This window comes from Rhipicephalus microplus, unplaced genomic scaffold, assembly GCF_043290135.1.
Source record: "Rhipicephalus microplus isolate Deutch F79 unplaced genomic scaffold, USDA_Rmic scaffold_13, whole genome shotgun sequence".
NCBI classification, from domain to species: Eukaryota; Metazoa; Arthropoda; class Arachnida; order Ixodida; family Ixodidae; genus Rhipicephalus; species Rhipicephalus microplus.
Window position 1 is genome coordinate 38137253 of NW_027464586.1, and position 27016 is coordinate 38164268.

Genomic DNA, 27016 nt, shown 5'->3' on the forward strand with positions numbered 1-27016 from the left:
TAGGTTTTTTAACATTTCATACATCACACGGTCAGAACCTGGGGCAGAAGTACTGCAGGAGTTTAGAGATGTTTGGAGCTCAGCTAGATTGAAAGCATGGTTATATGCCTCGTATCTAGTGGATTTGTGTTCGAGTTTCTGCTTTTCTATTTTTGTTCTGTATTTTTGGAAAGTGTCAGTATAGTGGGACGAGCTGGATACCTGTTCGAAGTGTGCACCGAGGAAGTTTGCCTGATCTTCCAAGGTATCACCCTGAGTGTTTACGAGTGGAAGTGTGTATACTTGTTTTCCTGCTATCCTACCGACCATGTTCCAGACTTTAGCCTCCTGTGTGTATGAATTAACCCCTGATAAAAACTTCTGCCAGCTTTCTCTTCTGGCCTGCCGACGCGTTCTCCTGCCTTGAGACTTTATTTTCTTGAAGGTTTCAAGATTTTCGGCTGTCGGTGAGTTCCGAAGCAGCCTCCAAGCTCTGTTTTGCTGTTTGCGCGCGTTTCGGCATTCAGAATTCCACCATGGCACACATCGTTTTCGAAGGTGTCCATTTGTTTGTGGGATGCATTTTGTTGCAGCATCAATCAAAAACGTTGTGAAGCAGTTCACAGCAACATCAATGTTCAAAGTACAGATGTCATTCCAACCTAGACAAGCGATAGTATGAAACTGTTCCCAGTCGGCTCTGTTTATGAGCCACTTGGGAACACGTGGTGGACACTCAGTTACTGTCGTTGTGCTCAAAACTACGGGGAAGTGGTCACTTCCGTACAGATTACTGACGACTTTCCACTGGAGTAGAGGCACAAGAGATGGAGATACTATGCTCAGGTCTATGGAGGAGTAGGTGTTCTTAGCGAGGTTATAATAGGTTGGTTTTTTTCGATTTAGGAGACACGCGCTCGACGAGATAAGGAACTGTTCGATCAGTCGACCTCGCGCGTCATACCGAGAGTCACCCCATAACCTGCTATGCGCATTAAAGTCTCCAAGGAGAACATAAGACTCCGGAAGTTCATCAATTAGAGAGTGTAAATCGCGTTTTTGGAGCTGATAGCTAGGAGGAATGTAAATACTGCAGATTGTGATCAGTTTATCAAAAAGAACCGCTCGAACAGCCACTGCCTCAAGGAGTGTTTGGAGTTGTAAGTGTGTGCATGCTATTCCTTGATTCACTATGATGGCAACACCTCCGGATGATGTCATAGCATCAGCACGGTCTTTTCGGAAAATAACATATTTACGAAGAAAATTTGTGTGTTTTAAATTAAGGTGTGTTTCTTGTACACACAGCACTTTTGGCGAGTGTTCATGTAAGAGTTCTTGGATGTCGTCAAGGTTTCTGAGAAGGCCCCTGACGTTCCATTGTATAATTTGAGTGTTCATGGTGAATGTGAAATAGTGCTGTGTGTACGAAAAGCGAGTGGCTGCTTAGACGGGGAGTTTGAGTTCACTTAACAGGGCCATCACCAGGCCCTGTTATTTGCTTTTTTGTTTTCTTGGTGCGCTCCAAGGAGCCACGCCGCTCTTTCGGCACCAAGGGTGCCGATGTATCCATTGCCTCCTCAGAGGCACTGGATGCCCGCACATGCGGGCTGTTAGTTCGAATTTTGGGCCTCGCCTGGTGAGGGGAGGCCTTGAGACCCGAAGACTCTGGAGTCTCCGGTCTCTGTTTGGGAGTAGGCGGTGTAGCCTGGGCTACAGCCGCCTTGGGGGCAGGTGCCACAGCCGACGGCTCGCTCTGCGCAGGCCGAAGGGGTGGCGAGGGCTGGTGCGGCGTTGCCCCCTGACGCGCCGCATCAGCATATGTTGCGCCGTAAAATGGCGACACTCTTCGTCTTGCTTCTTTGAATGTGATGTTTTCTTTGACTTTAAGAGTGATGATTTCTTTTTCTTTCTTCCAGTTAGGACACGAACGCGAATACGCGGCGTGTTCCCCGTCACAATTCACGCAGTGAGGCGTAGTAACACAGTTATCAGATGGGTGGCCGCGGCCACCACATCTTGCACAAGTTTCCTGACCCCGGCAGTTCTGCGAACCATGACCAAATCGTTGACATTTATAACACCGTCTCGGATTGGGAATGTAGGGACGGACAGAGAGTTTGATGTAGCCTGTGTCTATAGATGAAGGCAGTGTGCTAGATGCAAAAGTGAGTATTATATGTTTGGTAGGTATTTCTTTGTTGTCGCGTCTGATGACGATTCGTTTCACATCCGTGACATTTTGCTCTTTCCACCCTTCAAGCAGTTCCTGTTCAGACATTTCAAGAAGGTCTGCTTCTGAAACAACTCCGCGTGAGGTGTTCATTGATCTATGAGGTGAAACAGATACTGGGATATTGCCAAATGCTTTGAGACTGCCAAGTTTTTCATAGTGGTGTTTTTCTGGCAGCTCAAGGAGAAGGTCTCCGCTAGCCATCTTTGTAACCTTGTATCCTTGGCCAAAGAGCTCAGTCAGAGATTTAGCAACAAGAAATGGAGATATGGCTCTGGCTTGTTTTGTTGGCTTTTCGCTGTGCACTACATGGAATTTCGGAAAGCATTGTCTGGGTTGGTTGAAAAGTAATATTTCATCGGTGCGTCCCCTCTTAAGCGGAAGACGATCTAGGAGATGGGGAAATGCAGGTGTTCCCATAGTAGTGTACTTTTTTTTTCGGCAGCAATGGCGACCACCCACCATGGAGTCCAACCAGGGGACGTTGAAGCACTTAATAGCATAAGGCTGCAGACGCCAGCCGTACATTGCCACTATAACCAAATATAACTACTCGAGGTTAAGTAATTACACAAGGTTAACCCTTGCCGCCAGGAAAAATCGGAAGTAAATGGAAGAGAGAAGAAGACAGGATAGATTTAAAGACGAGAAAAGACTAAGATGTAGGAAGAGAGAGATAGGAAAAGGCGACTGCCGATTTCCCCTGGGCTGCCGTCTACGTGAAGCCGGGGCCAAAGGGGTGTGTTGCCTCTGCCGGGGGGCCTTAAAGGTCCAATCACCCAGCGTCGGCTCAACCCCCAGGATCCCCTTTTCCCCGGACACGGCAAAGCCACGCACGGCTAGGCGTGGGAGGGAGTAGAAACTCCCCCGTTAGCTCGGGTCCGTGGTGTCGCTACACACCAAACGCCTACTTGAGCAGGCGCCCCTGCGGGGGATAGTGACCAAGATGAAATGTCTTTATAGCAGTACGCTCTTCCTCCGCAGATTAGACACAAAAAAAGTTTCTCTGAAAGCTGGGCGCTCATCATGGGTACGCACGCTGTTCATGAACTCGAAGTAACCGCAATGAGAACGGTAATAATTCAAGGAAGGACACGCGAAATAGATGTCCATTTTTGTTGTGGGTCGGAAAGAAGCCCCAAATAGACCATTTATTTTTGAAGTGCTGTGTATATACCGCACGATAACTCGGATGGGTGCTAGTAAATTAAGGTTTTCCCAACTAATAGCAGTCACAGCGCAAGAACCGCTTAACCTAAAGCACGAGAAGCGGCCTTACCCATGCATTCAGTAACAAACATAGTGCATAGTACACACAGTAAACCAAATAAAACAGGTATATAAACATGAACGTACAGAAAGTTGTACTCACCTCTAACTCCATGTCATAAACAGCGTCGTCTTTCCCTTGCGAAAAACACTTCGCTCTGACGAGGACGGCGGCATCTGCTACAACTTGCTTCGCAGCGGCTACATGGCTGAGCACACACTGCCCTTTTACCAAATGCTGCCACGAAAAGGAAGGAAGAAAGAAAGGAAAAACTTTATTTGCAAGGGTTGGGGCAGGGGTCATGAGCTTGATGGGCGGGGCCCTAAGTCCAGGGCTCCACTGGCTGCCGCCGCCTGCTTGATGTGACGCAGAAGCGCAAGCTGCACCTCTGGGTGAGAGCTGGCAAGCTCTGCTTCCCATTGCTCGAAAGTATTACAAAGCTTGAACTGACCTAAAAAGGTATCTAAATTTGGTGGTCGTTTTAGACAACCACACGAAATGTGGTAGAAGTATGGCGAGCCGCCACACCACGGACACGCATGCCCACACAGCGTTGGAAAAATTTTCTGTAATCTTTGAAGATTGGGAAAGACTTCCGTTTGAATTCTGCAGAGGTCAATCGCGTCCTCTCCTTCTAATGATTTGTGGGAAGCGCTGTATTTTGTCCCATGCCTCGCTGGTTAGCAAGAATTTCGCGAGGGGCCATTGTGGATGGGTCATTATCCTCCTCGATAGCTTCCTCCTGGAGTGTTTCAAAGGATTGAATGTGCTGTCGAAGCTCTGCTCGGTTCGTGAGCCCTCGAGCACAAGCGTCGGCACTTTCGTTCCCCTCCAGGCCTGCGTATCCTGGACACCAGACCAGCCTGTATTTGTTAGTCAATCTCCCGCCTAGGAATTTGTTTATTTGTGTCGGAAGGCGGCCTCTTAAAACAAACGGCATGCTCCCTGCGAGTCGGAAATGACAGTTGTCTGCGGTTCATCTCTCTGTTCCTGCGCTTTGATTGCTAGGGCAATGGCAAAGCATTCCGCCTTGGCGATCGAGGACGTGTGCAGCGATGCACATGTCACCATGCAGTTGTCTTTGCTAAGTACTGATGCAACTGACCGTTTAAAGTTGTACCTCGAAGCGTCCACATACAAAACATTTCATTTGTTTTTTAACGTTTTTCGGAGCCATCGCACTCTCTCCTCTCTGTGCTTTCTGTTTGTTTTTACGTCCATGTTCTTGGCCAGCGGTGAGATCGAGATCTTGCTGCGGGCGGTATGCGGGATTTCTACAAGAACCTCGTCCAGCTTCTGAGGTTATGGCGGAAAGCCCACCCTAGCAAGTATCTCTCTCCCAGCTTTTGTTTTACTTAGACGATTTCTCTGCGCAGTCGGTACCGCTGTCTTTAGCTCAGGGTATGTTTGATATATACAGAGGTCCAAAAGCTTTTGAGTTGGTGTGCTTACCGGTAGACCTATGGACACTTTGTAGGCGCCCCTAATTATAGGCTCGATGGTTTCTTCTTCTGATTTGTTTAACACGTGGAAAGGTAGAATATACGTAACCTTACACAGTACAAGTGTCTGTACTGATCCATTGTGCCTCCTCCCTTCATTCCCTGTATGTGGTATGTTACTCTATGGATCATTCGTGCAAATTGTTTGGTGGCTGATTTTAATATGTTTGTTGTAGGGTTTGCTCGTGCATTACTTTGAACCCTGTAACCCAGAACACGTGCTGTGGTTACCTCACGTACTTTGACACCTTCAGTGTGTATGTCGATGCTTCCATTACGTTTGCATCTTTTTCCATGTACCCGGATAATTTCAGATTTTTCTGGGGCACAGCTGAGCCCGCTTGCGTTCGTAAAGCTTTCAACTGCTTTGCAGCCTCTTGAAGTGTCTGCTTTTTGTTAGCCAGAGATCCACGCGTTGCCCATAGCGTGATATAATCCGCATAGAGATTGTATACTAACTGCGGAACTTCATCCAAAGTTCGCGTGAGTCCTAACATGGCGATATAAAGAGCAGAGGAGAGAGAATGGCTCCTTGAGGGGTACCTTTGTTTGGCATCTCAAAAGCGCCTGACATGACTTGCGGTACGCTTATCGAAGACCGCCTTTCTGTGAGGAATGCCTTGATGTAATTGTAGGTAATAGTCCCACATCCGATGTTGTTCAATTCTCTAAGGATGACCTTATGCGAAATATTGTCGAATGCTCATTTTAAATCCAGGGCCATTATAAGATGTTCTCATCATGTAGGTATATAGCCCAAACTTCCCCTTGTAATAGGGGAAATGCTTCTTGAATGGAGAAGCCATTGCGGAAACCCATCATAGTGGCTGGAAAAAGGCCGTTGTCCTCTATAAAGTTTTGGAGCCAATTATGAATAACCCTTTCGATAAGCTTTCCCTTGCATGACATCAAAGATATAGGTCTGAGTGACTGCAGGGATGGTATCTTCCCGGGTTTCGGTATCGTAATAATTTTGGCTACTTTCCATTCCTCGGGTATTTTCCCTTTGAGCCAATAGTTGTCATTAAAATGGTTTGTCAGTGCCTCTGTAACTTTATCACTGAGGTTCCTTATCATTGCATTTGTGATTTGATCTGAACCAGGGGCAGAATTTCTCTTGGCTGCTTGGGCAGCCGCAAAGATCTCTTTCTTGGTGATTGGGGCGTCGAGTCTCTCGTTTTTCGCACCAGTGTACTGCATTTCAATACTGAAAGTATCGGTATCCTCTCCTATGTATCTGTCCTTAAGTGCTTGTATTAACTCATCCTCTGTGCCCGGAATCATGCATTATTTGTTGTAGTGTTCTGTTCGTGGCCGATTTTGATTTTTCTGGGTCAACCATTTTACTTAGAATGGCCCAAATTTTTGCAGTGCTCAGAGTGTCCTGTAGTGAACTGCAGAACTGGATCAATCCCTCAGTTGCAATTCCGTTAGCGTATTCATTTGCCTCCTCTCCTAAAGCATCGAATCTGCGGAGAAGGTTCCGGTTGAGTCGCTGGTTGTTTCGCCTTTTCAGCATACGGCGCCTGCTCTCCCACAGGCGAAGCAGGTGCCTGTCGGCTGCAGGAGTCCCTGCTGTTCTAGCGATACGTTTAGATGTTTGTTTGTGAACTGCGATTATGTGCTCCGACCAGTCCCCATAGTCGGGTGGGGGATCGCGTCGTCTGTGCCTTTCCCAGTCAGTGATCACCACGTCTCCTATGACCCTATGTAGTTTTGGAGTTGACAGAGAAATGCTGATTATATAGTGATCGCTGCCGAGATTGTCTTCCAGGTTTGTCCAGTTAGTGTCGTTAATATTACGTGTGAATGTCATATCTGGGAACGTGTCTCGACTTACGCTGCTACCCAGCCTCGTAGGTGTTGTGGCTAGAGTAATTAAGCTCAATCCTACTTTGGATACGGCGTGTTCGAGACGCGTTTCCTTAGGGGAATCTTTCGAATAACCCCAGGTGGTGCTGGGTGCGTTAAAGTCGCCCAATACCACAAGTCGATCTCTCGCCCCTGCAATGCCGACGACATCTTTAGGCAGTGCATCAATGTCCTCGTGTTTATTTTTGGGAGGGCTGTATATATTTAATATTACAGTTTTCATTTTGCATCTCTTCAGAGGAAGGAGGGTGATTATCTTATAATTTATCCGCAAACTTTATATGTGCTCAACCTTTGCTGCAATACTTTTGCTAACCAGCGAGGCTACGCGGGGATAATTTGGATCTTGTAAACAATCATATCCCTGCAGTTTGACCGTCTTGGGTCCAACTTTCTACAGGCATATTACGTCTGGCTGAATTGGCACCAAGTTCATGTATTTTGGAGTGCTTGTGAAATGTGAGACAGTTCCACTGCCAAATCTCTTAATGTTCTACACTTTTTATATCAGTTTCGCCATGCTGCCTGGTCGTATCCATGCTGTCGCGGCCTGCTTCGGACGGTTTGTCAATAACTGGGGCGGACAGGGAGCGTTTGTTTAGTGCTCTCTGCAAGCCTTTTCAGCATCGTTAACATACTGCCTCTGAATTTTCAGTTCTCCTACGACAATCGTTTTCATTTCCGCCATTAAATCAGCTAGCAGTTTATGTAAAAAAGCTATGTTTTCCCTGTTTGCTTGAACCTGCGTCTGCACTTGCTTTACTAGTTCACTGCTTTCTGATTGAGTTGCGAACGAGTCTTCGTCTATTGTTTCCTCGCTCGTTTCTGCGCTATCCTTCATGTTGGCTAGACGCTCTCGTGCCTCTTTATCGCCCTCAGTGTGGTTGCCTACCGACCCTGAATTTTGTGTTTTCCTAATTGCATTTTTTCATTGGCTTTCCATTTACTAGATGGCCAGTTTATACCCTTTCCGCTCCGCGGCCCTTTGATTTGATGATGATGGTGTTTGATGTTTTGTGGCGCAAGGGCCATTTCACGGCCAAAGAGCGCCAGTTCATCTAACTAAAAATATGGACAATGATTGTGACAAGCGGCTGTATAAGGGCCATAAAATTCCTCGCGGTAAGGCGGGTAAAACCATACAAGTAATAAAATCATGACCATGTCGTGAAAGGTGTGTGTGGTGTGAATAGGTGACGAAGGTTGGTGATAATGAAAAACGATGGTGGACATGTATGGCATTAGCACAAGTACCTCACTCGTTCATACCCTTGCGTCCAAGGGCCGTGAGGCAAGTGCTTTCTTGTGTAGCCACCGCAGCGAAAACCTCTCTGGAGAGGCTGTGCTACGGAATGCCCGGGTATATGATATGAAAACTATGAATTTCTTTTAAAAACGCTAACAATGATTTGTGACTAAAAAGTGGTTCCCTACCGACGAACATTGCAGGGTGTAAAGGTATATGTTGTCGGTAGGGTAATGGGAAGTGTTGTTTTCTTAGAGTGTCCAATTGTTTGCACTGAATTAAATTGTGAAGGACTGTTATTACTTCACCACATCTGTCACACAATGGTGGATCCCCACCGGACAAAAGATGTGTGTGTGTCGTGTATGTGTGTCCTATCCTGAGTCTCGTAAGTATTACCTCTGTATGACGCGATTTCAATACGGGCAGCCAATGACCAAGGTGTGGCTTCACAATGTGTAGTTTGTTTTGTGTGTGTGTATCCCACTTGCTCTGCCAGTAGTCCCTGAGATTTCGTTCGAGAGACGGCTTCAGATCAAGGGCCGGGATTGATATGAGTGTAGGGGCAGTGCTTTTGTGGACGGATGCAGCGAGCTGATCCACCCTCACGTTGCCTCGAATCTCACGGTGCCCTGGCACCCAGCACACTACAACATGTTTGAGTGTGTAGAGTGTGCACAAAATGGAGTAAAGTGAGACAAGAACTGGGTTTTTTTGTTTTTAAGAGTGTGCAGAGCCGTTACCACACTGAGGGTGTCCGTATAAATTACTGCTTTTTGTATTTGTAATTGCTTGATGTGTTTAGCTGCCACAAGTATCGCATAAGCTTCCGCAGTGAAGGTACTTGTGCCTGGATGTAGAGGGCCAGCATCCGAAAAGGATGGGCCGACAGCAGCGTAGGACACAGAGGAGTTAGACTTGGAGGCATCTGCAAAGAACTCAGGACGTGTGTATTTGTGTTGAAGTTCCAGGAAGTATGTTTGGATATGGGCAATAGGCGCATGCTTTGTAACTTCTAGAAAAGACACATCGCAGTCATTGCCACGGTGGCGGGTATGCTACAGGAGCCATTAAACTGTGTTCAAGTGAAACTCCAGTTTCCTCAGCTAGACTCTTCAGGCGAACTGAGAAGGGCTGCCTCATTTAAGGCCTGTTTTGTAACAGAATCGAGCTCGACAAATCATTAATAATAGAGTATGAGGGGTGCTTCTTGTCTGCTTTCACTTTAAGGAAATAAACAAAGGACATGTATGTTCTCTGCAGATGAAGCGACCACTCATTTGACTGAACATAAAGGCTTTCTACGGGGCTGGTGCGAAAAGCACCCGTAGAAAGGCGGATGCCCAAATGGTGCACGGGGTCCAGCATCTTCAAAGCACTTTGAGTCGCAGACTGATAAACAACGGCCCCATAATCTAAGTGGGTGCGAATGAGGCTTCTAAACAGGTTCATGAGGCATTGCCTGTCACTACCCCACGTAGTGCGTGACAACAATTTTAAAACATTCATGGCTTTTAAACATTTTCTTTTTAAATTCTTGATGTGTGGTACGAAGGTCAACTTGTTGTCCAATATTAATCCTAAGAATTTATGCTCCTCATTAACAGACAGACGCTGACCGTTCAGTTCTATGTCCGGTTCTGAGTGCATGCCTCTCTTTCGGGAGAACAAGACAGACGTGCTTTTTTGTGGGTTCAGTCGGAATCCGTTTTCCTCTGCCCATTTGGAGACCTTGTTTAAACCTAAATAAACCTGCCGCTCACACATTGCCAGATTGCAAGATCTAAAGCCAAGCTGGACGTCATCAACATATGTACAATAAAACATATTCCGAGGGATGGACAAGCACAAGGAATTCATTTTGATGAGAAAAAGTGTGCAGCTAAGTACACCACCTTGTGGCACGCCTGTTTCTTGGAAAAATGTTTGGGAAAGAACCGTGCCCACTCGGACATGGAATGTCCGGTCTGAAAGGTAACTTTCGATTATGTGAAACATTTTTCCGCGCACGCCAGGTGGGACAGGTCTCTTAGAATTCCAAAACGCCATGTTGTATCATAAGCCTTTTCGATATCGAGGAACACAGAGAGAAAATATTGTTTATGGACGAAGGCGTCTCTGATCTGTGCCTCGATACGGACAAGGTGGTCTTGTGGATCTACTCTCTCGAAATCCGCACTGAAATGGGTCGAGCAAATTGTTTGTTTCAAGGATATGTACAAGTCGGCAGTTTATCATTTTTTCGAAAACTTTGCACAAGCAGCTTGTAAGTGCAATAGGCCTATAACTTGAAGCTAAAGAAGGGTCCTTGCCCTCTTACAAAATTGGAATAATAATAGCCTCTTCCCAGGAGGTAGGGATAGTACCAGAAGACCAGATAGCATTGTACAAACAAAGTAAGGTTTTTCGTGTTTCGGCCGGTAGGTTTTTTAACATTTCATACACCACACGGTCAGAACCTGGGGCAGAAGTACTGCAGGAGTTTAGAGATGTTCGCAGCTCAGCTAGACTGAAAGCTTGGTTATACGCCTCGTATCTAGTGGATTTGTGTTCGAGTTTCTGCTTTTCTATTGTTCTGTATTTTTGGAAAGTGTCAGTATAGTGGGACGAGCTGGATACCCGTTCAAAGTGTGCACCGAGGAAGTTTGCCTGATCTTCCAAGGTATCACCCTGAGTGTTTACGAGTGGAAGTGTGTGTACTTGTTTTCATGCTATCCTACCGACCATGTTCCAGACTTTAGCCTCTTGTGTGTATGAATTGATCCCTGACAAAAACTTCTGCCAGCTTTCTCTTCTGGCCTGCCGACGCGTTCTCCTGCCTTGAGACTTTATTTTTTTGAAGGTGTCAAGATTTTCGGCCGTCGGTGAGTTCCGAAGCAGCCTCCAAGCTCTGTTTTGCTGTTTGCGCGCGTTTCGGCATTCAGAGTTCCACCATGGCACACGATGTTTTCCAGGGTGTCCATTTGTTTGTGAGATGCATTTTGTTGCAGCATCAATAAAAAACGCTGTGATGTAGTTGACAGCAACATCAATGTTCAAAGTACATATGTCATTCCAACCTAGACGAGCGATGGTATAAAACTGTTCCCAGTCGGCTCTGTTTATGAGCCACTTGGGAACACGTGGTGGACACTCATTTACTGTAGTTGTGCTCAAAACTACGGGGAAGTGGTCACTTCCGTACAGATTACCGACGACTTTCCACTGGAGTAGAGGCACAAGAGATGGAGATACTATGCTTAGGTCTATGGAAGAGTAGGTGTTATTAGCGACATCATAATAGGTTGGTTTTTTTTTCGATTTAGGAGACACGCGCTCGACGAGAGAAGGAACTGTTCAATCAGTCGCCCTCGCGCGTCATACCGAGAATCACCCCATAGCCTGCTATGCGCATTAAAGTCTCCATGGAGAACATAAGGTTCCGGAAGTTGATCAATTAAAGAGTGTAAATCACGTTTTTGCAGCTGATAGCTAGGAGGAATATAAATAGTGCAGATTGTGATCAGTTTATCAAAAAGAACCGCTCGAACAGCCACTGCCTCAAGGGATGTTTGGAGTTGTGTGTGCATGCAATTCCTTGATTCACTATGATGGCAACACCTCCGGATGATGTCATGGCATCATCACGGTCCTTTCGAAAAATAACGTATTTACGAAGACAATTTGTGTGTTTTGAATTAAGGTGTGTTTCTTGTACACACACAGCACCTTTGGTGAGTGTTCGTGTAAGAGTTCTTGGATGTCGTCAAGGTTTCTGAGAAGGCCCCTGACGTTCCATTGTATAACTTGAGTGTTCATGGTGAATTAAAAATAATGCTGTGTGTACGAAAAGCGAGTGGCTGTCCAGACGGGGAGTTTGAGTTCACTTAACAGGGCCGTCACCAGGCCCTGTTATTTGCTTTTTTGTTTTCTTGGCGCGCTCCAAGGAGCCACGCCGCTCTTTCGGCACCAAGGGTGCCGACGTATTCATTGCCTCCTCGGAGGCACTGGATGCCCGCACATGCGGGCTGTAAGTTCGGATTTCGGGCTTCGCCTGGTGAGGGGAGGCCTTGAGACCCGGAGACTCTGGAGTCTCCAGTCTCTGTTTGGGAGTAGGCGGTGTAGCCTGGGCTACAGCCGCCTTGGGGGCAGGTGCCACAACCACCGGCTCGGTATGCGCGGGCCGAAGGAGTGGCGAGGGCTGGTGCGGCGGTGCCCCCTGACGCGCCGCATCAGCGTATGTAGGTCCATAGAATGGAGCGACTCATCGCCGTGCTTCCTTAAATGATATGTTCTCCATCACCTTTAATGTAATTATTTCTTTTTTTTCCAGTATGTGCAGGAGCGTTAATATGCGGCATGGTTTCCTTCGCAGTTTACACAGTGTGGCGGTTGTTTGCAGTTCTCAGACACGTGGCCTAGGACTCCACATTTTGCACAAGTCTGGCGACCACGACAGGTTTTAGAGCCATGGCCATACCTCTGGCATTGGAAGCAACGACGAGGGCTTGGTATATACGGTCTGATAGATGTCTTCGTGTACCCTGTTTGAATGGAATCTGGTAGTTTACTGGATGCAAACGTGAGTATCAAGTGTTTCGTTGGTATTTCCTTATTATCTCTTCTGATGATAATTCTCTTTACATTATTGACATTTTAGCTCTTCCAGCCTTCCAAAAGTTCAGTTTCGGTCAGGTCAAGTAAGTCTGCATCAGATACCACTCCGCGAGTAATGTTCATAGATCTGTGTGGTGTTACGGTGATCGGTACGTCACCAAACGTTGAGAGGCTGTCTAGCTTTACAAATTGTGCTTTGTCCCGAATTTCGAGAAGAAGGTCTCCGCTAGCCATTTTGGTTACATTGTATCCAGCCCCGAGAGTTTCAGTAAGACACCTGACAACAACGAAAGGAGATACGGCCCTGGCTTGCTTTGCGGTTTTTTCGCAGTGAATGACGTGAAAGTTGGGAAAAGTTTCTATTGGCTGGTTGAAGAAATTTATGTCGTCGGTGCGTACCCGCTTTAGGCCGGTACGATCAGAAAGTTGAGGGAATGCTCCATGCATGCCGGCCTTATTTTTGTTCAGCAGCGTTGGCGGCCACCCACCACGGAGCCCAACAAGGGGACGCTGCAAGTTTGCAGGTGCCGAAAGCTTGCAGACGTCAGCCGTACAACACTGCCATAACCCAATGCGCCTAGACCAAGGTAGGCTATTTGCACAGGGTGAACCCTTGCCGCCGAGAAAATTGGAAGTAAGCAGAAGAGAGAAGTAGACAGGAAAGCTAAAAAAGTAAGAAAGACGAAGATGTAGGGAGAGAGAGATAGGAAAAGGCGACTGTCGATTTACCCTGGGTGGGTCAGCCCAGGGGTGCCGTCTACGTGAAGCCGGGGCCAAAGGGGTGTGTTGCCTCTGCCGGGGGGCCTTAATGGTCCAATCACCCAGCGTCGGCTCAACCCCCAGGATCCCCTTTTCCCCGGACACGGCAAAGCCACGCACGGCTAGGCGTGGGAGGGAGTAGAAACTCCCCCGTTAGCTCGGGTCCATGGTGGCGCTACACACCAAACGCCTACTTGCGCAGGCGCCCCTGCGGGGTGGCCATTTGATTTCTAAGCTGTTTAATTTCTTATATTAATCTTTTGTTCTCCTCTAGAATTTTCCTATACTGGGGGCTATCAATTGCCGGAACACTGGGAAGCACTAGACTTGCCCAGCTCACCTTGTTTGGTTGGTTGTTTTGTGCGTCCTCTGTACTAAGGCCAGTGGTTGCTGCTGCTGCTTCTTATTCCTTGCACGGGCAGAGCTTGTTTCCCAGCTGCTTCTCGGTGTTTTATTCAAGTTTGGCTTGCCAGGGGCCTCCGCAGGCTTGCGGTTGTTTCGCTATTGCGGGTTGTTTCATGTTGATCTCAATCTCAATCGTGATCTGGAGCTGGATCTAGATGTTTGCCACTTCTGGAGCATCGCTTTCTCTCGGTCTGAGCTGAACCAACGAGGATGTTTCTGCTGGTGTTGCTCAAGTTGCGGGAAATTTTTCTCGGCGTAGGTACACTCTGTTTGTCTTCGAGGCGTCTCCACTCGTGAAATTCGGGGAGCCACCCTTTTCAGTTTCTTTCTGCACGATTTGTCTCCTGTAGCGTGCTCTTCACCGCATGTGGCACAGTTCAAGACACATTCGTGTCCTTGAGTAGGATCACACGTCCCACACTTGGAGCACCTGTTGGCCTTCGGAGTCGGGTACACATCAGTTCGGTGTCCAGTTGATCGACGAACCTTGCAAAACCTGTTTGGTAGGCTCGTATGTACAACAGATCGCCTCTACACTCATAAAATAGACACACCTGGGGAGCACGTCACCCGTAAAAGTTATTATCTGACTTTGAAGAGCCCAGCATTCTGGCTCTCTCTATTTTCACCCCTTGTGTCCGTATTCGTAGGTTTGCCATCAGGTCGGCCTGAGTGGTTCCAGGCGGAAGTCCGTGAACGATGCCTCGCAGCACGTCTTTTCGGTCAGCCACGTACGCATTGAAGGGGTAAATTCGTCCTCTGATTTTGAATTGGTTGATCTCTCTCAGCCTGCCCGCCACTTGTTCGTGTGGCATGGACAATATTATGAAGTGCGATCCGGGGTGGACCCGCAGCAAAAACTTTCTCCTCCAAAGCTGTCCCGGCAGGCCTCTATCACTGCCATAGAGAGCTCCGATCCAAACGGATTTCTCACTGTGAGGCCTTTGTACGGTCTCAGGATAAACTTTAAGTATTCCTTTGGAAGGGGCATCGGTGCTCGGCGTTTTCTGCGCTGGAAATCCCGCTTGACTTGGCTGTCTCATGCTGCGTCGACAGGTGGATGGCCTGCTGACTTTTCGTTTTTCTTCTCTAGTCCTTTCTCGGGTTCGTTCTAGCTTTGGTTATGGTTCTGTTTTCTTCTGCGTTAAAGGACGGTGTGGCATCCGTCCCACGTTCAAGTAAGAGCCAGACCCGCGTCGTCATCGTTCTTGTAATCGAGAGACGCGGCACTGGGCGCTCGCGTGTCGTTACTCGGTTGCTCATTTGGCAAGACGCTACTCGCGTCATTCGATTGATACTCCGACACCATAGATGCGCCGGGAGGGCCTTCGTCGACGTCCATGTAGACGAAGAATTTCTAGGAGTCCTTATGCATGCATGCTCAGTAAAAAAAGGGGAATGGTCCGACCTTTGTTTTCCTCTGCGCAAGGCGTATAGTCCGAAAGGGAGGTGAAATGGCATTCACCATTGACTTCCATCTCGGTTATAAAATGTCGGAGAAAGTCGTTCGAATAGTTGTGAGCCAGTCGACGCACACACACCCGTCGCCGCACCCCGCACGGTTTAGCGTCCCGGCGCCACCGAGCAAAGCCGGTGATACGGTAAGCTGCGTTTGTTCACGTCGTGTCTTCCAATGTTGATACTTTCTCGTGAAGCTGGTCCAGGTCCTAAATTTTGGTGTCCTTCGAATTCTCGAAACTTCACGAAAAAGATGACGCACTCTTCAAGTAGACTTACTGCCACGAAAAAAATCCCCAATTGCGGCGATGCTATTAAACGTGGACAGAAGCGTACATATCAAAACCGCGCGCGACGCGAAACTCTCAAAAACACGTGCGGAACACGTGCAGAGTGCGAGCAAAGCATACGCGTTTTCAAAGTAGGTTGAAGGGGACAGCGAAGGGGTTAACACTCGAGTAACCAGTTTTCACCCCACATTGACTGACAGCGCCCGGCAATGCAGCGCCTCCCTCGGCGTAGGTCTACCCTATACTACGGATTCGACCGGTCATCAAGGCACATTGACGGTGTCCAATACAGTTGCTCTCCTGCAAGTGCACGAAACGGTCACCACTATTGGAGCTTTTTATCTTCCCGTGTGTATTAATGAATCCACTTTCAACATGTTCATCGACACTGGGGCAACTATGTCATTACTCAACGTCGAAGATTATAAGAGGAACTTTTCACATGCCAAGTCTACTTTCGGACCCCGTTCTACAGAAATGCTCAGAGAAAGCCATAAATAATCATGGCTGTGGACAGTCGTGCAGCTGGAAACGAAAGAGCGCTTTATTGCATGATGCCGGTGTATTTGTACAGAGGCAGGGCAGGCTTGCGCATGCGTAGTCACTGCAATGCTTGATGACGTTGCACTTGGTCACATCTTCCTTCCCTTGGAAAAAAAGAAACAGAACACAAAATGTCTAAACGAAGGCACATTAAATAAACAATTCAAAGTTCAATTTGCACTACATCCGCGGAACAGTGTCTGTTGGGCGCTATGGGAGAGTATATCGTTGTGGCGATCTTCGCAGTCTTGTGCTTCGACGCGGTGCTTCTTTAGGTGCTTGCTACTCGGTGGTGCACGGCTGCTGGCTGGAACACGCGGTCGCTGTCGCGCTTTCTGGCTGCTGCGAGAAAACCTGCCCGTTTGTTGACCTGAGGTGTTCTCTCGTGCGTCGTAGATGCTGGCCGTTCTCAGTAGCTACATTATAAGAGCATGGTGTACTTGCCGGGCCCATGACAACTGCTGGTGCCCAGGTCTTGTTTGTTGTATCGTAAACAGATACTGTGGACCCACTGTGCACTTCCGGTAGATTCCGCGTTGATCTGTTGTAGAAGACGCGTTGTTTTCGCCGTATTTCGCCGAGTCGCTTTCGGACAGCTTCGGTCGGCACGGTTTGGGGTTCAAGGTGGCAGTCTAGTACGGGCAGCTTGGTCCTGATCTGTCGACTTATGAGCCGTTGGACGGGTGACTTTAGGCGGTCATCCCTTGGCATGTTTCTCCATTCAAGCCGGCTGCTTTAGAACTCCAGTGTTCCAAACCGGCACTTCTTCGGTAGTTTTTTTGCTTCTTGGACGGCCATTTCAGCCATGCCGTTACCGCGAGGGTAATGCGGACTGAAAGTCACGTGGGAGATGCCCAGCTGCGTTGAAAAAATACGGAAGCACGCGCTATTGAACGGCGTACCATTATCGCTGCATATCTTGGCTGGTAAGCCGTGCGTGGCGAGATTTGCATGCACACGTTTGTCACTGCTTCTGCCGTAGTTCGATGCATCTGCTTGATCTCGAAAAAAAAAGAATAGAAATCTACCACAACGAGGTACTCATCGCCTTCGTGGTAGAAAAGGTTGATTCCAACTACTTGCCACGGCAAAGTAGGTATATCGGGACTAAGCATTGGTAGTTTGGCGTTCCTGCTCTTGTACTTTTGACAAAGTTTACACGCCTTCGCTAGAGCTGCAATATCCACCGACATGCTCGGCCAGTAGATAACCGCTTTGGCTCTTGCCCTCATCTTTTCTTCACCCCCGTGTGCCGCGTGAAGCAAACGAAGTACTTCTTGCCTTTTTGTCAGCGGAATGAGCAACTTGTTACTTCTTAGGAGAAGGCCATCTTCGACGTGAAGTTCGTCGCGATAGTTCCAATACGCTCGTGCGGTTTCAGACACCTCAAGCTTGCTCTAAGGCCATTCTGTGCTTGAATAGCTGCACAGTTCAGTCATTTTTGCATCCTTAAGTACTTCTTCCCAGATTTCCTGCAGTTGCCGATCAGAGACTGGAAGAGAAGAGAGAGCGTGCACATGAAAATCCAGTGGTTCTTCTTTCAGCTCCTTCTGGTTAGGAAAACGCGAGAGTGCATCCGCTAGGAACAGTTCTTTTCCTGGTTTGTAAATCACTTTTATAGGAAACCTCTGAAGGGAGAGTCTCATACGCTGCAATCGTAACGGGCATTCATATAGTGGTTTCCAAAATATTGACTCTAGAGGGTGGTGATCGGATTCGACGATTACCTCTGGCTGCCCTAGGATGTAGTCTTCAAACCTTGCGCACCCGTGAACAATGGCTAGCTGCTCTTTCTCCATTTGGGCGTATTTCTTTTGTGCTTAGGTAAGCGAACACGACGAGTAGGCGATTGGGTGTCCATTTTGCAAAATAACTGCCCCTACCCCTTTCTGGCTTGCATCCACAGACAACGTCAAGAGAACACCTTTCGCAAAATAGGCGAGAACAGGTGCTTTTGTTAGGCAAGCGCGAAGTGTATTGAAGCTTTCTTGGGTCTCTTGTGTCCAGACCCAGGCAGTGTTCTTCTTCAATAGCTCCCGAAGGGGTGCAGATAGTGAAGACATGTTGGTGATGAAACGCGCCACAAAGTTCATCATCCCGAGAAAAACCTGCAGTTCCTTACAGTTTTGTGGTGGTGGCACTTGCGAGATGTCGTCCACTCTTCCGGGATCCAGGCGAAGTCCTTCTTGCGTGAGGATATGACCCATGTATCGAATTTGCGGCTGCAAAAAATGATATTTTTTTATTCAGCTTTAGGTTGTGCTCTCTGCAGCTTGCGAACAAAGCTGCTAGATTTTTGTCATGCTCTTCTCGACAGTTTCTCCATACGAGAATGTCATCCATTACGACGGCGACACCACTCAGGTCTTCAACTACCTGGTGCATTGCCCGCTGAAAGACATCTGGAGCCGAGGCGATCCCGAAGGGCATGCGCAGTAATTTGTAGCGGCGGTAGGGAGTGCTCATGGTACATAATAATGAACTTTCTTTGTCTAGTTTAATTTGCCAAAATCCTGAAGATGCATCTAGCGTTGAAAAGTACTTTGCCCCATGCAGGCGCGGAACTACATCTTCTAATGTCGGCATAGGATAGTGCTCCCTCAGTATGGCCTTGTTTAAGTCCGAAGGTTCTAAACAAATGCGCACTTTGTCATTCCTAACTACTACGACCATGTAGCTTACCCAGGCAGTAGGTTCAGTTACCTTTGCAATGACGAGGTCCCCCTCCATTTTATCGAGCTCTTGTTTCACGCGTTCTAGAAGAGCAACCGCAACTCGCCGAGCTGGCTTGATGCTGCCTCGTGCGCCTGGCTTGAGCTCGATGTGGTACGAAACACCCTTCAGCTCCCCGAAGCCCTGGAATACATCGTCAAAACCAGCACTTGGGTCCTTGGTTGGCTGGGCATCGACCGCGCGTACGCGGGATATTAGTCTTAAGGGCTCTGCAACACCGCCACTCACTGTTACCGGCACCGACTGGGGTACGATGAAAATTTCCACTTGCCAAGTCTGAGCCATGTACGAAGTCGGTAACGTGATTTTACTCAACGCCGTTCGCTTGTGGCCAAAAAAAGCGCGCAAGGTGGTCGAGCATGGCTGCGCCGACTGCGTAGTTAGTTTCCGAAATGTCGCCTCAGGCATGAAACAGCAGTAAGCTCCCATGTCAATTTTGCATTCAACCGCTGAACCTGCGATAACAGTTTCCGCCGACCAACAGTCCTCACTGGAGATAGCATACGCTTCTAGGGCTTGTAGGAAATACTCGTCTTCAACTCCCAAAACGACCTGCTTTACTTCGCTTGTGGTCGATCTAGGCGGTCGTTTTGGCTGACGGCACACACGAGCGAAATGATTGCTTCTGCCGCAATTGTTGCAGCGTTTGCCCTGCGCCGCACATTTCCCATATTTATGTTTTTCAAGACCGCAGCGCGTGCAAGGCGTTGTATTTTCTGTGACTACGGCAATTGTCGGGTTGTCCGTTCTGGCTCTGATTTCCAGTAGCTGTTCTTTTGCTTGTTCCCTTGCGCGGCACATTTTCACTACTTTTGAAAACTAGGGGTTTCCCGAGAGAAGCTTCTGCTGGAAATCCTTATCTTTGATGCCAAGAATTATCCTGCTCCGAATCAGCCGTTCCTCAAGCTCACCGAATTCGCATCTCCCCACGAGGATTCGCAGCTCCGTAAGCCAGTCATTGAACGACTCTGCCTCTTTTTGGTTCCTGGAGCCAAATCGGAATTCGTTAAAGGTGAGGTTCTCAGACGTCTTGAAATTCCCCTCGAACTTTGCTGAAATAATTCCGAGGTCTTTTTTATCGTCTTCGCTGTCGAACTTAAAAGTATATAATGTTCTTCTCGCGTCTTCGCCTATTGTCATCAAAAGGGTAGCGGCTTCAATTTCCTTAGGCTGCTGGCTCAGTCCCGTCGCCGTAGAAAAAGGTCAAACTCACGTTTTCATGCGGTCCAGTTGTAAAACATGTCCCCAGACAAGTCTACGGGCCTTGGTGGCTGCAGCAGCGTTGACGCCATTCTCCCGACGGGCGTTTGCGGCTGGTCGGTGGGTTCATTCATTGCCGACTTACGGTGGTATCAAACGAACCACTTCTGACACCATGTGGACAGTCGTGCAGGAGGAAACGAAAGAGCACTTTATTGCATGATTCCGGTGTATTTGTACAGAGGCAGGGCAGGCTTGCGCGTGCGATGTCACTGCAATGCTTGATGACGTTGCATCTGGTCACAATGGCTACTTCAAGGCAACAGTCTCGTACAATGGCAGTTGCGCTTCGATTCCCTTCTACATCACGGGAAAAGGCACCTTGATCTTGGAGTTAGATGTCATCCGAGCTCTGAAAATAGCTATCAAAGGTGAGACCCTCGCTTGCTACTTTGTTGACTCCTTGGCGGTTCCAGCGAAGGCGCCACCGGAGTATCACCACCTGTTTTCGTCGGACATCAGTATCATCCGAAATTACATTGACCACGTCAACCGTCGACGTATTGTGCAGCCAGTAGGGGCCACACTGCGTTGTCTTCTGTTTTTGCTGAGGCGAAAAGGTGCCGACTAGCTGCAACGACTAGAGTTGACTAGCGTCATTGAGAGGGTGGATGCTTCGGACTGGGTGTCTCCCTTGGTCGTCGTCCTCAATAAGAACAATTCCATTCAACTGTGCGTCAATCTCCGTGAGCTGAACAAGGTCATTCTGAGTGAAGGGTTTCCTCTACTTCTCAACGAGGAACTCTTAGACCAGTTAAAAGGTGCTAATTTTTTTTCTAAACTTTATCTGGCATCCGCATACCACCACTTTGAATTAGCGGAGTAGAGTCGCGATCTTACTACTTTTGTAACACATCAAGGGCTTTCCAGATTTCACCGAGTGTGCTTCGGGCTGGCATCTGCGCCAGCTATTTTCCAAAGAGTGATGAGCTATGTACTGAAGGGCTGCCCAGGTGTTGTCTGTTACTTAGACGACAATTTAGTCTGGCGCGGTAATCGGGAAGAAGATGATGTGCACTTAAAAATTGTCTTGTATAAAATAGATTTCTGTGGCAGTAAGCTTACTGAAAAGGGTGTATTTGCTGCTACTGTAATTGCATTCTTAGGTCATAACATACGTGCTCGTGGTTTATCGCCGGTTAAGTCTAAGGTCGCTGCCATTCTTGATGCCCCTGTTTCTACTGTTGTTAAAGTGCTTCAATTTTGCTTGGGGTTAGTTGGATATTATGCAAAGTTCCTACCGTATTATGATGATGTTGTTGAGCCTCTGCGCCACACGCTCCGGCAAGGCCAGAGGTTTAATTGGTCCGCTGAGACCAATACCACTTTCAACCAGGTAAATATGTACTTGCTGACCCCCCAGTCATAATTATTATTGATAGCAATCTTCCGGTGGTGGTTACCACCGATACAGCCAATATCGGCATCGGAGCAGTGCTTTAACATCAGAGAGGAGATAAGCTACTAACTGTTGCTTCTGCATATAACACATTGCCCCTGAAGAACACCGGTATTCAGCAGAGGAACACGAAGCTCTTGCTTGTTTGTTCGCGATAGAAAAATAGCATGCGTATTTTTGGGGTCGGCATTTTACATTGTGGGCTGACCAACAGGCTTCAGCTGCTTTGTTATTAGCTGGCGCGGTGGGGCGTCGCCCCTTCCAAATTTCTCGATGGCGCGCCCGGAAGTAATAACTTTTCCCTACAATATTGCAAAGGTGCTAATAATGTAGTAGCGGACGCATTTCTCGGCTACCAGTCCAAATTCCGCCAGCACAGGCGCCGGAGAAGAGATAATTTTTTTTGGTTGCTGCATGCTTAAATAAGGATGAGCTACAGGCAGCCACTGCTAATAATGGTACCTTCCAGCCGCTTGTTCAATACATTTCTGAGGGTTGGCCTCCCAATAAGCACATGACTTCAGTACTTGTACCTTACTTTACAGTGAAAGACGAGCAATCCTATGCCCATGGGCTCATTTTCTGCGGAGAACTAACTTGTAACAGTACCAGAACCTTGCAGGGGCCGATTAATCAAGTTATCTCATGAAAATCATCTAGACATAATCCGTCCCAAGCAGCTGCTTCGTGGCAGGCAATGGTGGCCGTGTCTTGACAAACAAGGGGAAAGTGCGGTTCGGAACTGTTTCATCTGTCAGGCTGCCGACAAATCGGCGAAACCCGTCTTTGCACCCCTACAACCAGTTTCTTTTCCTGAGATACCATGGGAGAAGTTAGACATGGACATTATTGGTCCTCTTTCAAATGTTCCCTCATACTGTCACTTAGCAGTGAGTTTGATTGACTATTACTTCAAATGGTGTGTGGTTTCTTTCGTTCGGGACGTTACGTCTGATGCAGCAATAACCATCTTGACTGCGGTCTTATGACATGAAGGTTTTCCAACACGGTTAGTAATAGACAACGGTCCCCAGTTTAAATGTCATCAGTTTGGAACATTTCTTTCCGAACGAAGTATTCAACAGCTCTGTTTTTCGAACTTTTATCCTCAAACCAATGGGCAGGTTGAGCGGTTCAACATGGTCCTGAAAGAGTACATTCAACTAGCCCAACTAGAACAACGTTCTTTAAAGAAGGCAACAACAAAGTATTTGGGTACTTACTGTTTTTATGCTCATGCAACTACGGGATCATCTCCCACGATGTTGCTTCATAAGCGTACACCTCGCACAGCGGTTGACATAGCTGATCTGCCGTTGTTTTCTACTTTTCACTCATTTTCGGGCAATACCATAAGGGCGCGAGTTTTTCATAGGCAGAAATGCACGAAGAAATGTGTGGATCAGAAGCGAGGAGTCAAATCTTCCATCATTCATGTTGGCCAAAGAGTCAAATTACGTGTTCCAGAGAAAAAACACAAGTATAAAGTTCCGTTTATTATTATGTCTGCAGTGAGAGCCCAAGCATTTAGGCTCAGCGATGGATCGGTTTTGAATGCTTTTAAACTTGTAATCGTCCATTTCGAACGGGAACCACCTTCACGCTTGCACTCTTCAATACCCTTGCAAAACCAGTCGCACACTCTACCTCGGATCCACGATTGGTTTCTATCCCTATTCCTGCAGCATGACTATGTTTTCTTGGGGGAAACGGTATTCAGGCACTGGTTCCAAGTCCGGCTGGGGTGCCCAGCCGCCAAGCTTTACCGCGCACCGAGCATGCTTCAGAGTCCTCGAACTCTTCTCAGCCTCGCCCCGCCACAGTGGTCTAGTGGCTAAGGTACTCGGCTGCTGACCCTCAAGTCGCAGGTTCATATCCCGGCTGCGGCGGCTGCATTTCCGATGGAGGCTGAATTGTTGTAGGCCCGTGTGCTCAGCTTTCGGTGCACGTTAAAGAACCCCAGGTGGTCAAAATTTCCGGAGCCCTCCACTACGGCGTCTCACATAATCATATGGTGGTTTTGAGACCTTAAACTCCACATATCAACTCTTCTCAGGCTCTGTATCACTACTTGACTGACGAGCCCAGTCCCTATGTCAGTATCCTTCCTAACGATAATGAACATGCTTTCGAATCTTCAGGTTCCCATGTATCGCGTCAGGTTTCTCCGTCCGCAGCTGCAACTGAGGGACGCTTAAGCGAGTCATCGTACTCCAGTTATTCATGTACGCTCTCAGGTGTGCCTGAGCAGCGCGTAAGCAAGCAAGTAGGCTCATTCCTCACATACCGAACTTGCTGCTTCTCAAGGCAGCATTTTAAAGCGCAATGAGCTTCGGCATTGTAAACGTTCGCGTAAGAAACCGTCCAGGTTTAAGGACTTTGTGTCCTAATTTCTTCTTTCTTACTCGAATGTTGGAATCTTTAACATACATGTGCATTGTTGTCTGTATGCTGCACATTTATTTGTTGTATAGGAGTTAAGTCTACCGATTGGTGCACCGGTTTGCTGTGATTTGTTGTTGTATGTTGTTGGTATATGTGCTTTCAGCCATGGTGCGCTTTGTATATAGCTATGTGTTTTTGTCATTCTCATACGACTTCTCTCTTCTTCAATTGGTTACTTTACGACAAAAGGAGGGGGATGTTAAGGTTGTAAACACAGTAGTTTAATGTTGTACAAGTTCTATGTGTCATAGCACTCCTCTAAAATTGTATAAATTGTGAAGGTTATACAAGTGACTTATGTGCTACTAATAATTCTGATAATATATTTCAAAATTATGATAATAGTCTGCATTAATTTATACGAATCTTAGAGCCACATGTCCCTTTCATTCTAGGGGGGGGGGGATTCAGTGTCAGTTTGTTGCAAAGCTAGTTTCGGTTTCATGTAAAGTATTTTCGACTTACGAGGCGCTATCCTGTGTATATATGCGTGGCATTGTATATAATAAAACAGTTCCTGCTTGGCTACTAGCTGCTGCATACTTCTTGTCGGCCGGTCCTTCAGCGCCGTGCCCTGTGTTCTCCGTGCGTCGCGTCCGACGTGCGATACAACAGTTATCAAAGAGGAATTGGCGTCCACGCCCGGGCCAGCGTATGTAGACTCTCCGGTACCTCGACTCCAGCCGAAGTACGCACAAGTCCTCGCTGGTTCACCACCCGTCGTACAATCGATCCCTGCACACTCGACACCTGTTCCCCTGGTTTGGATGTCTCCGAGTGAACTTAGCCAGCCCTTTCACCCACCACGGCGGCCACCTCGTCCAATCTGTTGTTAATGTGGATATCGGGGCCTCATTGCACGCTTCTGTCGGAAGCGTCAGCAGGACAAGCGTCGTGGATTTGACCCCTACGAACATGAAGATGGGAAAAACAGGGCCACTTTACAACGCCATCCTTAAGATCCGCCGCTAAGTCGCTCCCCGTCGCCAACTGCGACATCCGAGACAACCCTTCTTTACCGCTCTACTAGACGCCACTCACCATCACTACTCCACCGCTGTACGTCTCTATTGCAACCTGTCTCGCAATTCACCAACAAACGCCCGGAAATCTAACCACTGCAGCTTTTGGAGGAAAAGCTGCATCGAACGAAAAGCCAGAAGTTTCTCCAGTGCGTCCTGTAATACATCTGTTTTAAAATAAGGTGTGTACGTGAATGCTTTAATAAACACTGGTGCGTGTTTGTCTGTGATTGATCGTTCCTTAAGCTCATATCTGCGAAAAGTCACCAACCCTTATGATGGACCTATAATGCTCGCTGCTCAAGGGAACTTCATTAAATCTGCCGCTATGTGCACCATTCGTATTTTCATGGCTGGTCTTCCCCATTTTGTACAATTCACCTTGCTGAGTTCGTGGGCCCACCAGCTAATATAAGGCTGGGATTTTCTGTCTAGGCGAACACTTCCATCTGTTGTCGAGAAACTGTTGTTCATATGATGGAAACTGAGCATGCCCTTCATGCGGATGAAAAGTCCGTTCGCTTGCTCGCTGCGGAAGATACTGAGCTACCACCTCGTCATGAGCGAATGGTTACCATCGCTTCTAACACGATCAACTCTTGTGACGTGTTTGTCCCACCATCTGCATGTTGTTTCGCAAGAGGTATAGCCCCTGCTCCAGGTCTTGTGTGGTTCCACAATTGTTCCGGACTTCCCTACGCTACAAACGACAGGTCTGAGAAAATTCTCAGTCCTAATAGCACCACAATGGCTTGCGGTACCGAATGCCAGCCTGTCTCTGTTGTCCCGCTTATGTCATCGTGTTCTGACCTTCCTTCTAGTGGACGTTCATCGTGCGTTCATGCTCTTGTTGCGACTATTAGTCCAGAGCTGACTTCTTCACAGACAGATGAGTCGCTTGCCTTTCAACAAAAGCATAAGAGATTGTTTGATGTCCTTTTCTCATCTCTGGGACAGGCGTTTATTATCACGCATCTTATCGAGACCGATGGCCCTTCCGTCGTACGCTATCAACCATATCGCGTCTTTTCATCCGAGCTCGAGGTCATTAAGGAAAATGTCGCCGATATGCTGCAACGAAACATCATGCGTCCCTCTGCGAGCCCTTGGTCATCTCTTGTTGTTTTAGTAAGAAATAAAGATGAGTTTATGCGATTTTGCGTAGACTACAGAACACCTAATATGATTACCCACAAGGATGTTTATTCCATGCCGCGCATAGGCGATGCTTTGGATTCACAGCAAGTAGCCGAGTACTTCTCAAGCCTAGACCTGCGTTCGGGTTATTGGCGAATACCCACGCACAAGGACGAGAAAGAAAATACAGCGTTTTCTAAACCAGTTGGGCTGTACGAATTAGACGTCATTTCATTCGGCCTTTGCGACGCTCCAGCAAAATTCGAGCGGATGATTGACGCAGTTTTAGGAGGCTTGAAATGAAAGACTCGCTTGTGCTATCTAAACGATATCGTTATTTTCTCGTCAAACTTCCCTCAGCACTTGCAACGACTGGACGAAGTTCTCACGTGCCTTGCAAGCACAGGCCTTCAGCTGAACACCAAGAAGTGCCGTTTGGCGAGCAAGACAAAATGTTAGGCCACATCGTAAGCAAGGATGGTATTCGTCCCGATCCAGGCAAGATTTCCGCTGTCCAGCACTTCGCGCGTCCTGAAAAAGCCAAAGCTTTGCGCAGTTTCCTCGGCCTCGCTTCTTACTTTCGCCAATTTATTCAAGACTTCGCCTCAATAGCTTAGCTACTGCACAAGTTGCTCGTATCAGGAGTCGCCTTTGTGCGGTCTCCTGAAATTTAACCAGCATTTGCCCAACTGAAGCGTGCACTCACATCCGAACCAGTCCTTTGTCATTCTGACCAAACTGCGCCCACGCTCCTGCATACAGACGCTAGTGGTCATGGCATTGGTGGTATTCTCCTACAGCGAGACAAATCTTCACGTGAGAAGGTCGTCGCATACGCAAGCCGTGCACTGACCTCTGCCGAAACGA

The 27016-nt window shown here is 47.7% G+C and overlaps 1 long non-coding RNA gene across 1 annotated transcript in view; it reads right to left on the reverse strand.

Annotated features, from left to right (window-relative positions):
* Window positions 1-3149: 3149 nt before the first annotated feature.
* LOC142784071 (uncharacterized) overlaps window positions 3150-27016 on the reverse strand; it is a 163604-nt gene continuing 139737 nt past the window's right edge. The window contains exon 3 of the long non-coding RNA XR_012888600.1: window positions 3150-3719. This is a non-coding gene — a long non-coding RNA (uncharacterized LOC142784071). The remainder of the gene's footprint in view (window positions 3720-27016) is intronic.